Source organism: Protopterus annectens, chromosome 9.part0 (genome assembly GCF_019279795.1).
Source record: "Protopterus annectens isolate FY-2018-M chromosome 9.part0, PAN1.0, whole genome shotgun sequence".
Classification (NCBI taxonomy): Eukaryota; Metazoa; Chordata; order Ceratodontiformes; family Protopteridae; genus Protopterus; species Protopterus annectens.
In genome coordinates this window covers 1,133,142,509-1,133,156,627 of record NC_056743.1, presented here as the reverse complement: position 1 = coordinate 1,133,156,627, position 14,119 = coordinate 1,133,142,509, and the positions used below count along the sequence as shown (strand labels likewise).

The window sequence follows — 14,119 nt, the reverse complement described above, 5'->3', positions numbered from 1 at the left end:
ATATATATATATATATATATATATATATATATATATATATATATATATATGTGTGTGTTTGTGTGTATTTATTCTATATATAAATGTGGTTTCTTTTTCTGATGATATAGCTTTCACTGCAGGGGCCTTAGAAGTTTTTTTTTTAAGAACATTCTACACGTTACCTTTCTTCTTTAAGGACATAGATCCTTAGCAGCATCTGTACATGCACCTTTAGTACAACACACATGAATTTAAATTGGAATGGAGCAGGATTTTTTAAACGAGCATGGATTTCCCAGATGAACGTTATGCTGTAGGTTAGTAGAGAAATAAGTGTGTGTGTGTGTGTGTGTGTGTGTGTGTGTGTGTGTGTGTGTGTGTGTGTGTGTGTGTGTGTGTGTGTGTGTGTGACATGCCCTACCAGGCTCAATCCCTGTATCTTGGTTACAGGAGACAAAAACATGAATACCCTGCACCAACTACCAGACTATGAGTTTCATTGCATTTTCAAGGAATTGTGAGTTTCAGTACATTTTCAATGAATTGTGAGTTTCATTTTTTTTCAAGAAATTGTGAGCTTTAGTACCTTTTTAAGAAATTCTGAGCTTCAAGAGTAGGCAACTTTACTGCTGCTCATGAAATGTTTGTTTTTAATGTACAACCTGTTTTGTTTAGCAAATGGACATCACTCTTTGTGCTACTGAATTTGAAAGCAGTGTTAGTAGCACAGCAGGTAGCATACTTACAGTTGATGCTGTAAGAAGTCTGTGGGTTTTACTACCACACCATGTAGCTGGATTGCTAATAATGTATTGTACTTTAAGTGCAATGCTGCAGTTCTGAGTGTGTCCTCCTTTGAATGAGAAGCCTAGTAACCATTAACTTATTGTTGGTTTACCATCCATTCCCTATTGCAATATAATTTTTTATTGTAACATAGGAACTTTATTCTTCAATGGAAGCAGGCACTGAATTTGTATATGAAACACATTGAAATATAAAATTGTTTGCAAGTAATAGCCTCTTCATTAGTTAAAGAGCTCTTTAATGTGGAATTGTTCAGATGAGATTTACTTCTGCAGAGATTATGCATATTGACTGATATTGAATTTTAATGACAGATGTTTGAGGGGCATTTTATGGTTGCAATGTTCTGAAATGGGCAGTTTTATCATTAATGGTTCATAAATTTTGTATCGTTGATTACTGGAAAAATGTTCAAAACTACAAATTTAAAACACACTGTGGTGCTGTATTATACAAAGATTATAATTTAATACAATCAGGAAGGTAAATTAAAGAACACATGCATACATGTATGCATGGTACTAAAATTGCGTGCAAGGAGCCTATGGTTTGAAAACAGTCCAGAGGTAAATTTAATCCACCACTGGCTGGATGCATTTTCTTTGAATGTGGGTTTCATTGCTGTTTCAATAAATGTGAGTTTCAAGGGCAGAGAAGTTTATTGTTAATGCTAATTCTGTTTTCATTGTAAGAATATATTGTTTTGTTTAGCAAATGTTTATCAAACATACTAAGAAAAACATCCTTTGCTGTTTGAGATAATAAAGCCATAAATGTCAACAAGAAAAAAATCTTAATCTTTAGAGGAACATAATCACAGCTGTGAAAAAAAATATCATTTAATTAAATATAGCTAGGGGGAACACTTTATAAGCTTGAAATACTGAAATCTCGAAATTCAGTATCTCGAGTTCATAAAGTGGCGGGATCGGTAGATCGCAACCCCAGAAGCATGAAATTCAAAATCTCGTATGCGGGAGATTTTGAATTAGCAGTTCTGGTGTTGCGCTGTGTTCATGGATTCAGGTAAGTGTTTATGTTTAAGGTTGTCGGGTAGGGGCTATAGTGTGTGTTAGTGTGTGTTGTTACTGTGATATGTGTGTGAGAGAGAAATGTAGTTTGCGTGGTGGTGTTTTGTGTCTGTGTGTATGTAGTACGACCTTGTAGTTAGAATATTTCACTAGAGGGGAGTGGGGGGCACAACCCCCATTCATATCATAAGGGTAGGTGTGTGTGCTTATTTAGTTGTGTGTGTGTGTGTGTGTGTGTGTGTGTGTGTGTGTGTGTGTGTTGTAATGGTGTTTGAAAGTGTTGGGAGTTTGAATTTCATGGTTTTGCAGTTTCGGGATTTAGGGCTTTGTGATTGTGTAGTTTTGGGTATTTGGATTTTCTACTTTATGGGCTCGAGATTCTGTAATTCGAGATTTCAGAATTTCGAGCTTATAAAGTGAATTCAGCTAGGGTTGTATATAGGATACAGTTAAGAGTACTTGTTAGTGGATGAATGTAGAACTAGGAGATATGAGATTTAGTCAGTCCAAATATGTTGTAAGGATTGCACTTGGAAGAATGGGGTAGAGAGTTAAATGTACTAATTAACCAAAGGCAAGATTGTCATTCTTTAGTTCCAGATTGCTGCACGTTTTAAATGATTTTAGTAATGTCATTCCAAAACCACATTTCTTGAAGTGCAGTTTTCTTGCAAAAATTGCATGATTTGTTTTTTTCTTTTCTATCTATTGATACCATTTAAGACACAACCAGGCTCAACAGCCAGGAAAACATGCTCTTCTAATTGTTCTCAGTGCCTGTTTAGGCAGAACTTCAAAATGATCTATTGGTGTCTGTCACAAGTATCATTGTGATGGTCATTGAGATTAGTGCTTTCAAGTCTCTCTGATGAGCACTAGCTCAGTGCTGAGAACTGGAGATGATGCATACCAGTCAGCACTGTAGAGCAATGACTTATTGCTGGTATTGGAGAAATATAATTTGTGAAGAGCTTACTTGTAAGACATTCTCTGCTCCTTGGTTAACTAATGTACTGGTTGGAACATGCTTGATAAGCCAACACAAAAAGATAATGTACTTTTCTGACTATAAAGTCTAATAACAACACAGTGATTAGAAACAGATGGTTGAAAAGCTTTAAATAGGCATAGCCCCTTGACCGAGCTGTTTGGCATGGTAGACTTCATTTCTCTTTTGCAGTTTTATATAGGCAGATTGTAGCAGCCGGGTATGTTTTGTCATATGAAAATGATTAGCCTTTGTGAAACTTACAAGAAGTAAAACAATGGCATCACTATTAAAATCTGAGAGATGCACTTCCAAGATGCAAGTCTATGTCTCTTTCAGTTAGTTGTACTCTACTGATGCTCTGTAATGCCAGAACTATAAACAGAAAATCTCTAGAACAAGTGACAATAGTATGGCAAGGATTTCTACTTAGCCACTGTGTATTCATATAAAACACATTAGTCATTCATCTAAATTTCATCTACATTACAGAAAAGAATAGCTGAGCTGTTTTTGCAAGATCTGGACTTGGAAATTTAATTTAGAAATGTTCTCTGCCATGTGGATGCCAGGCTGTTCTTCGGGTATTATGACTAGCACCTGTGGAAGGCACTCAGAGGTGAGTGATTTATACTATTAGCCCATAGCAAGATTTATAACCCATTTCTAAGGTGTGAAAAGGCAGAAGTGATAGTAAGTCATGTTTTAGAGGCCCTGGATTCTCTTGATTAAAAACCTCTCTGTGGTCTCTCCAGTTGCTGTAGGTGTCTGATGAGATACATACAAAATGAAACACTGTACTCAATTAGTGGTCTGATAATGGTCAAGTACAATGGAGTTATGACCTCCTTGGTCTTGGATGCTATGCCCTTATTTATGAGATTGGAAATATAGAATGCTTTCCTTACAACTAGGGACACACAGTGATCGAAGTTTAGATAGCTGTCAACCTCTGTTCCTTAGTATCACACCACCAGGTTTGAGCTTAGAGGGGTGCTATCTATATCATAATTAGTAGGGACTACTTCTTTGCCAGAGGGGAATAATGAGGCATTTTTTTACATTTAGTTTGAATCAGTGACTTTGGCACCAATCATTTGTCTGTGTCATCCCCTTCTGTAATGTTTACATCATTGGGGGACTCAAAGACTGCACCCAGTTTGCAGTCATCAGCAAACCTAGTAAGCCACAGCCATCTACTTTCACCTGGATCTCAGAGAAATAGATTCCAAACAGTAGAATGGCCCAGCACAGATCCTTGTGGCACCCCAGTGGTAACTGGTCTACTGGTGGAGGTGGACTCCCCAACTTTGAAAGTGTGGGTTCTGTTGGTGAGCCAGTTGGCTACCCATCTAGTGATGTATGGGTTAATCCCTAGCTGGGAGAGTTTCTCAATGATCACCGATCAGGGAATTATGTCAAAAGCCTTGACTAAATCAAGATAGGTGGTATGTACTGCTTTGCCCTCATCCAGGGCTTTAGTGACATTTTCAAAGACGTCCACCAGGTTTAATAAGCAAGATCTACCCTTGAAAAAACTAAACTGGGTCAGGTCGAGAGTAAGTGTCCTTACTGATAAGGTCCATGATGATTCTTCCTATGGCCTTACAGATAAGGCTAGTTAGGCTTAAGAGTCAATACTTTCCTGGGTCAGTTGATGGATCCTCTTTCTGCAAGGGGATTACTGTTGCTGTTCTCCGCTCTGCCAGAACAAAGCCAGTGCTCATGCTATGTGCAAAGTGGCTCCACTAGGTCTAGTTTTAGATTGTTTAGTAAGCAACCTAGGATATTATCTGGTCCCATAGAGGCCGTGTGTTTGACCTTGGAGAGTGCTTGTATGATCCATTCCTCAGAGATACTCGGTAGAGGACTGGTGTCAGGAATGCTTTGAGGTATGGTTAGTGGCGACTGGAGGATAAAGTTATTTCCAAATCTGTCAGCTAGGAGGTTGGCAATTTCCTCAGGTTCAGTGTGAGTGGTACCATCCACTATAAGTTCAGCACACAGCTGGACATTCCCTTTTAGGTTTTACATGTAGCTAAAGAAAGCCTTATGGTTGTCTTTAGCTTGGGATGCTAATTTAGTCTTGTAACTAGCCTTAGAGGACTTTATAAGATATCTGACTTGCTTGTTCAAGCTGTGGAGGGTATTCTTCCTCTGTTTATAGGTTCATAGGTGTGTACTAGGCTAATGGCCCTGGGGCCTTTACAAGCCTAGCCCATAAGATTACCCTGGCATAGTGCCACCCGACATTATTTCCCAGTGCCTCTGTCGAGTAGAGCCACTGAAGTGACCCCTGGGGTGAATTTTCTATTTCCCACCCACTCATCAAGATTTCTCTTGAAGAGGGCCAGTGAGGTGCTCTGTTTGACATGTATGGGAAGTCTATTCCATAGCATGGGCAGTCTCTGGGTGAGGAACCTGTCCCTCCAGCATGTTCTGTTGATTGTGGTAATGAGGTTGAGGTCTCTGGAGTGTGTGGTGTTGAGGGATTGGGATTTCTTTAGCTGTACCATTTCTAACAGAGCTGGGTCAGACTTGGCTATGTAAGTCAAGCAGAGATCCCCTCTAAGTAGGCAACATGAGACAGGGAATAGTTGGATTTTTTTGAGTCTGTCCATACAGGACACATGTTTAAGGCCTAGGATCCTCTTTGTGAGGTACTTTTGTGGCCTCTACAGTTGTTGCATGTGTCTAGTGAGGTACATGCCAAATGGGGGATTGTACTCGATGAGTGGCCTAATGAGGGAAGAGTAGAGGGAGACAATGACCTCTTTCTTCCTGGATGCAAAACCTTTAATAATGAGATGTTCCACAAAGAAGGACTTTCTGACCACAGTGGCAATGTGGTGGCCAAAAGAGAGGTTGTGTCAACCTGTGTTCCTAGAGCTCTTATAACGCCTTCTGTGTTCAGTGGACTACCATTGATGTGATAATTCATGGGAACCGAGCTTTTCCAAAAGGGGATGATGACACATTTTTTGGCATTGAGCTTAAGGCCATGGTTCTGATGCCAGTCGTTGGTTCAGTGAGCAAGTTTCCTCTTGTTGCTAGGCATCAGTTTCTTTCTTTTGTTATATAACTTATTTATACTTATAGTGTACCAGGGTAGCTTGTTTTTTTCTTTTTCAGAAGGACCTGGTTTTAATCCTGTATGTTTGTTTAAGTGGCTATGAAGGGCATTTGTGTACTTTTCTGCATAGCAGTCATTGTTAGCTGTGTTAGTAGGGGCTTTGACACTTTTAATACTATCACCTAGTAGGCTTTAGTTTGCTTTAGAGAAATTTTTCAGATTTTTGCTGCTATGAGGATGTTAGGTGTGATCTTTAACTTCAAATGAGACTGATTTTTGGTCTGACCTTACCAGGGAGGGCAACAAGCAAGTAGACCAAGTGATCTCCCTATGTTGGCGAGCACTAGGTATAGTAAATTTGAGATGCTTTTGTGGATGTGGACCGACTGTTCCGGGGCAACTGAATCAAAATCCAAGAATTTCAGAGCAATTGTGTTTATGTTCATGTAAATCACCCAGTCGATGGAAGGTTGGCTGAAATTTTATTTATTTGTTTATTTATTTAATGACATTTGCTGACCAGGAAAATCCACTGGATTGGAAACCCATTTTCAGCAGAGGCCCGGGGAGAAAAGCTCCAGCAAATGTAAAATATTGTTACAAAAATTAATACAAAATGTAAAATTCATAAATCATACCCTGACACACAAAAAGTCTTGATTTTTACATACAAACTAACATTACAGCTAGTTATATTAAACAATTAAACAGATTCAGTCAAAAGCTAGATAAATTCAAGGAAGATATTGATTTATTCTAATGTTACACAGTTCTAGGGTTAGAAATTAGTAAAAGTTAAAAGGAGGGTTAACTTTGTTTATGGTGGCGTAAACATATGTGCACATGGGCAGATATGGTTGTTACGACAGTGACGTTTTAGTGCAGATTTGAAAGTTTTTATTGAGTCCAGCTGAATTATTGTGGAGAAATTTCCATGACCAAGGTGTTTGGCTGTATACTGAGTAACTCTAGCAAGTCTAAGTAGGCAATGTGCTTCTCCTGATTCATGGTGGGGGACCTGTAACTAGCAATGATGCAGTAGGAAATTTTGCCTATAGTTATTTGGACATGGAGTAGCTCAAAAGAGTCATACTGTTTTACCAATCTCAAGGTGCATTTGACTTTAATGAAGATGGATACACCTTCACTTTTGTTTCTTTCATTCTCATTTTGAGGTCTGAACAGGTGAAAGGCATTGTAGCCTTGTACGGCCTTGGTGCTCTCTTTGGCCTTGAACTAAGTCTCGGTGACTGCCCAAGCGTCAGCATCTTCCAAGGTGAGGAATTCTTCCAGGGAGTGTTTTATAAAATGTAATTGTGATCCAGTGAAGATGGCTGTTGGCCTTCTAAACATCTGTCCTGTATCCATTCAGAGCATCAACTCAGCACATTTTGCATACAGTTGCTTGTGCTGGTAACTGTAGGTATTCTGAAGAAGTCTTATCTGATTCGTGTCATGATGTGGCTTTGAATATTGAAAATAAGTTCCAAGATGGTTCAGTGAGAAACTGGATGAAAGATGAGAGTTTACAATTTCTTTAGTGTGGATTATTTGAGGTCCTGAGCTGTTCTCTCTAGCCAGTAAATGAATATGAATAAATAGTAAGAATAATAAGATGCTGAGTATGCTGGCTGCATTGATAACTATAAGGTTAATATTTGAAAACGACCTTAAAGAATTGATTGACATTTTCTGCAAGGTAACAAAATACTGTTTCTTTGCTTCAGTGTAATGTGATTTGCAAAAACTGCAGACCTGTCTGCATTGCACAATTTTCTGCAGTCATGGTTTGTAATATAAACCTCTGTTTTATGCATTATGCCATCGGTAGGTTTTATAGATGGTGTTTTGCAGGAATGAATGTTTGTGAAACTTACCAGTCTATCATCAGTCAATGATTTTATCTCTTTTTTTTGCAACATATTTTATTGATTTTTCTTTAATATTTAGCAGGTAAGGTATGTTTGACTTACAGAAGAGCATCACACTAAAGTAAACAGATAAGTATTGTGCTCTTGTTTGCTTCCCTCGACTGCTTATTGAATAGATTTTCTTGGATGATGAAATGTGCGCATATCAGTATCTGATGGCTTTATCACAGCCTAATATGTCCAAGCCTGAAAATTCAGGTAAAATAGTTAGAATAGGTAAGTCAGTGCTGGGTATATAACTCACTTTGAGGTTTGGAGACCTCCCAGTTTAGTATATTAGCTAGAAGGAGCATGGGGCACAGGCCTCTGCATGAAAGGTATTGACACAAAGTTGCCACATATAAAAGGGTGACAAGACTGTTTGATTTTCTAGCAGTAATTGAGTGAGTTTTGACCTACCAGTTAGTTCACAAGTAAGATGAAGCATAGCCATACAGATGAATGGAGCTTTATTACATGCATTACTTAACAGACACCACATGTGGGACTGTGCTCACTTAATAACTATAGTATAACCTTAAACTTCATCACATTTTGTTGATTATATATACACAGTCAGTGGTTTGTTTTAATGGGGTTCCAATGCATTTATCAGTCTTTTTGTTCAAATAGTTTTATTAGTTGAGAAATCATAATACATTAATAGGTTTAAAGGCTCATAGTCTTCATTCAATTAAATTACCACAGTTTATTGGAATAGAAATTAGCTGTGACAAACTAAGTGAGTCATAAAAACAATTCTTAGCATTTTGATTATGAGGTTGTCAAGGTGAATTAACTCAATCAAGCCTATAGCTATTTTATATACTTCCAGTCCATACCCTTAGCTCTTTACAGCGTCCAAAACTTTTTGGGGCATGGCTTCATTTTCTAAGTGGCTTTTCAGCTAATAAAAGCCACTATTAATAAGAGCAACGAGTTATTAACAAAATGACACAGACTGTTAATCTAGGATATACTGCCTTAGAGAAATTAATCACTGTTCATCACTTATTATTCATCTGTTCATATTTGTGTTCATATTTCCATAACTGAGAACCCAACATATTATTGAGGGAAATGGTGTGATATGCCATGGTGGGAGACAAGAAAAAAGCATTGTCAAAGTCCATCTATATAACATTATACCTGGTATATTGCTTGTTGTTTATTATTAATTATGAAAATAAACAATATTTCAATATGTACCTAGCACTTCAATAAACAGATGAGTTATAAACTGTTGCATTACATTAGGTGAAACCTTAGGCGTTGTTGAAGAAAACAGCCTTTCATATTTACCCATCCTGAGAACTAGTCAGTGTTTTTTATATTGCTAAATATACAATTAAGCATACATGTTTATATGTCTGTAAATATCTCAATAAACATGAACTTGTGGTAGAATTTCTTGTTGTCATGCGAAAACTTATGTTTGGTTAACAAAATTGTGCTAACAAAAGTACCTCACAAAGATGGTCCTAGGCCTTAAACAGTTATATCCTATATTGACAGACTCAAAAAACTCCAACTATTCTGTCTCATATTGTCTACTTAGAGGCGATCTCCGCTTGACTTACAAAGCCATGTCTGACCCAGCTCTGTTAGAAATGCTATATGTAAAGAAATCCCAATTCCTCCACACCACATGCTCTAGAGACCTCAACCTCATTACCACAATCAACAGAACATGCTGGAAGTACAGGTTCATAACTCAGAGACTGCCCATGCTATGGAATATACCTCCCATCCATGTCAAGCAGAACACCTCACTGTCCCTCTTCAAGAGAAATCTTGGTGAGTGAAGGGGAAATAGAAAATTCACCCCAGGGATCACTCCAGTGGCTCTACTCAACAGAGGCACTGGGAACTAATGCCAGGTGGCACGATGCCATGGTAGTCCTATGGGCTAGGTTTGTAAAGGTTCCAGGGCCATTAGCCTAGTACACACCTATGAACCTATAACATTATATGTCTAAGTTATATAGCTTCCAAGATAGTGCAAACTGTATGTGAAAGTTTAGCAAAAAATATAATTTGGGGTTCGTGTGCATTATAATATATTATAGCATTTATGGAAGGACTATGAATGTATTGATTATTATCACAGCAAAGAATTTTTCTTACTGATTTGCAATTTGTACAATTTAAATAGCTTTTATTCTTCACGAAATATTTACTTTTGTTTATGTTATCATTTTTAAGTTTTTTTTTCAGAAAACACTCTGGAATGCAAGATGGTTCTAGACTGCTAGAGGTGTAACCTTTCATGTCAATTAGGTGCTAATGAGTTAACATAACCCATAATTGATATGTAGCCAAAGATGCAGAGTATGAGTCACTCAGATATACTTTGCATCTTGCTAAATGCATTTTCCGAGGTTAGGCACAAGCTTGGATGTGAATTTAACATGTATACCAATAACACTTTGTTTTACAGCACAATAAACCACTCCCTTGCCTGATAAAAAAATATATATAGTTAGAAAACTTTTGAGGAAACTATAACTCTATTTTTGTTTTACTTGGATCACTTGTCTGTGTACGTAATAAAGGATTTTTGACTGGAAACAGACTGCCTACCCTCCTTGGATTACTTTTCAATACTTAATAATTCTGTACAATATTTCAAATTATCCCTGGGATTCAGCAAGCTCTACATGGTGTGCAGCAATAGTGCAAGAGCTGCTGGAGGCAATATGGCTGCCGAGACATCCAGGAACAAGCTCCCGGGACATGCACGAGTGCTCCTGCACTATTCCTGTATGGACACAGCTCCTGTATGCTAATTACCCCATTTGCAGGTGAAAACCATGCAAATGGGGTGAATTAGCAATCCAGGAAGCTGGCAGCCGTCTGTGCAGGATTAGTGTAACCTGCAGAAATGTACTTGGTTAGTAACCGAATACATTTTTGTAAACTACAAAACAGAGCCATGACAGCTCCAAATAAAGGGTGTATATAATGTGGAAGGCATGCCAATAGCCAAATATATGGCCATTGGCATGGAAAATAGTTTGAAAATAAAAATAACTTTTATTTATTTTTTGGCTGATCTCGTCGTTTAAGTGTAGGGCAGTGGTGCGCAAACTGGATCGGGCCGAAAATAAAACTAAAACCTTGAAAAATTTCTGCAAAAATCACAATTTTGCCATTATAGTCAATGGCAGGCAGAAGACAACAAGGTCAGTGACTAGTGGTTGCTAAGGGGGAAGGCTCATTGTCAGACTTGTAACTAGGCATTAGCAGTCAGTTCTATGCAAAATTATTTATTTATTTATTTTAAGTTTGATGACTGGAGAAGTCCACTGGGCCACAAAGAGCCCCTTTTCAGTGGAGGCCAGGGAAGAAAAACTCCAAGACATTCCAAGTTAAATGTTACAAAGAAATAACAAAGAGTTCATACAGAACAATTAAACATTACAGAAGAATAATACATTATGTAATAAGCACTTAGAGAGTTAACATTGAAGAACATGAGGATTACTAGGCCTTTGCAGGTTAGGTAAACTCAACATTAACAGAAGAACAAAATATGACTTAAGCTCTAAATGAGTTAACTTTTAAAAAATAGCTACAATCCACTTGTGGTTAGATGATACTGAATCACAGATTTCCCCTCATGGCTAGCCTGCACCTAACCGTGTAGGTGCAGGAAAACCATGGTCCAAGCCTAATACTTAGCTGACATCATAGAGGGGTGTGCCAGGTATACTGTAAGCTTATTGGAGCTCTGTGGCTTGGGTTTGCCCTTAGCTTAGCACAGCTAAGGAAGGGGGTGTGTCTGAAGCTGCCTAGCAGTCTTTACATTGCCTAAATGGGTGTGCGAGTCGCGCACCGGGTTTTAAACAAACAAAAAAAATTAAAGCAGGAAATAGCAACTCCGTTCACATCTGAGCACTGGGTTCACACTGCATGCCTCAGGGCTTAAACAGGAAGGCAATGGGAAGGGAAAACAACAGTAGGAAGGTAATCAAGGAGAACTAGCATAGCTGGCAGGTGAAATGTATCAGAATCAGCCAATTACACAGGCAGCAGCCCAGCCCAGCACACTACTATAAACTATGCAAACACCTTTCCCTCTGGATTTTCCCACAAACTCTACACCAGTGGTGTACACAAATGGGGAAATTCTACCTGACTAAAGCAACAAAATGATAGGGGCTGCTTTCGCTGTCATAAATCAACATGTGGAAGAGGCTGAGCATGGTGAGGATGAGACTGCTGGTGACCAACCCACAGTGAGGAAAAGGAGAAGAGTGTACAGACCCAGGGTAACCTACCAGGGGCTACATGAGCTGGAGATAGTGGAGCGCTATAGGGTGGACAGGGACCTCCTACAGCAAATTGCTGAGTTGTGCCGGCCATGCCTCACACACAGAACCAACAGAGGGAACCTATCCCAGTGGATACCAAGGTATGTGTAGGCTTAAGAATACTAGCCACAGGTACCTTCCAAAGGCCAACTGGGGATATCATGGGGATCTCACAGGCATCAGCATCCAGGGTACTCCACCAATTCCTGGATGCCATGTCAGCACATGCCGGTGAGTACATATATTTCCTCAACAGCCGTGAGGCATTGACCAGCAATATGCATCTTTTCCACCAAATAGCAGAATACCCTGAGGTAGTTGGTGCTATAGACTGCAGGCACATGCACTTCAAAGCACCACCCAGCAAGCAGGGTAGAGTCTACATAAATTGCCAGGTTGTGTGTGATGCCCCGGGCATTATAATGAATGTGTGTGCTGGCAGCCCTAGAAGCTTTCAAGACACCCACATCTGGCATATGATGTAGCTGTACCAGAGATTTGCCAATCTGGACATCCCATATGGCCACCTAGTGGGGGATGATGGTTATGCACTGGAGCCCCATGGCTGATGACACCCATCAGAAATGCACACACACCCAAACAAGAACTCGATAATGAGTCACACGCACAGACCAGAATCATAATAGAGCATGTGTTTGGGATGCTCAAGTCATGGTTCTAGTGCCTGGATATATCCGGTAGAGCCTTGCAGTACTCACCAGCTACATGTACCTAAATTATCATTGTATGTGCCATGCTACACAATATGATCCTGTGGAAACAGCTGCAGCAGGAACAGCATGGGGCAGGGCCTCACAGCCCCCCACCATTGCCAAGGCCAGGACAGGCACAGAGTGACTCAGAGGAGGAACAACCTGAGCCTGCCCCAGTAGGCAGAAGGAGACATGCCCAGTATGCCCAGCCCTTGGCAAAGAGGCAATGCATAGCACATACACTGACATGGTAGGAACCCAGGAAATGACACCTCACTCTGACTCGCACATGCAGTAAAAGGGATGACAAATATGACACTACCTGTGCTTAACCACGTATAGAGAGTGTACTATGTGCATCCAACATAGTCAGCCCTCCAGCACCATCCTCAATACTGGCACAGCCACAAGGTTAGTTACACTCACTATCAATTGCTGAATGTAGTAGTATGTTCTGCTACCTGTATCTATGGTATGGATGTGAGCATGTCAGGGAATCGGGTGGCTGAATTGGATGCTAGCAGATAATAGACACCTATATTGGCAGGATGAAATCCTTCAATACTGGTGTCAACATAGTAGGCAGTACTAGACAAGGTGACAAAACCCACTGCAGGACATGTGCTGGGCCAAATGTGTGTCCATAGGACACACACATGCATGTCAGTGAGGCTCACATACCCAACAACAGTCTCAGCCAGCAGGACAAGTGTAGACAAACACAAAGAAAGCCTGTGCTAAGACCTCTAATTGATGGCTATGGAGAACAACCCCCCCCCCAGACCTACATAGACAAACTACAACAGGTCAGGCAGTGGGATGTTAGTTCTGAAGGGTAAGAAGTCTGAAACTGAAATGTAGGTCAAGGAAACCTAAGAACTGTAGTACACTGATATGCCTCTAATCTGCATGATACGTTAGAATACAGAATGAAATGGAGTACCTGAAACACCAGTACAGTCATAGCAAATATTTACAGTTGTCAGGTGTGCCCCCCCCAACAATCCTATGTAGAAATGTAGTAACATATGTATAGGTATAATAACAGTGGAGCACAGATTACTTGATCTTGCCAAAGTAGCAGGATAGATTGTAGCACATGTACAATATGCAGGGCTCTGTGTGTTAGGTTGTTGTGTGTTGTATATTACGTGAAAGTGGTCAGCATGTAGGCATGGAGGGTTGTGTCCCAGTGGCCAATGACTAGTACTGTTGATGACAGGGCCAAGTTCTCACAATTGCAGTGCCAAACACAATGCATCCCAGCAAGACACAATCCAGCAGTAATCCATACTAATT

At 39.7% G+C, this 14,119-nt stretch overlaps 1 long non-coding RNA gene across 1 annotated transcript in view; it reads left to right on the top strand.

Moving 5' to 3' along the window:
- The window catches only part of LOC122811860, a 172,887-nt gene that overhangs the window by 35,586 nt on the left and 123,182 nt on the right, over positions 1 to 14,119 (top strand). The window contains exon 2 of the long non-coding RNA XR_006366310.1: positions 3,301 to 3,427. This is a non-coding gene — a long non-coding RNA (uncharacterized LOC122811860). The remainder of the gene's footprint in view (positions 1 to 3,300; positions 3,428 to 14,119) is intronic.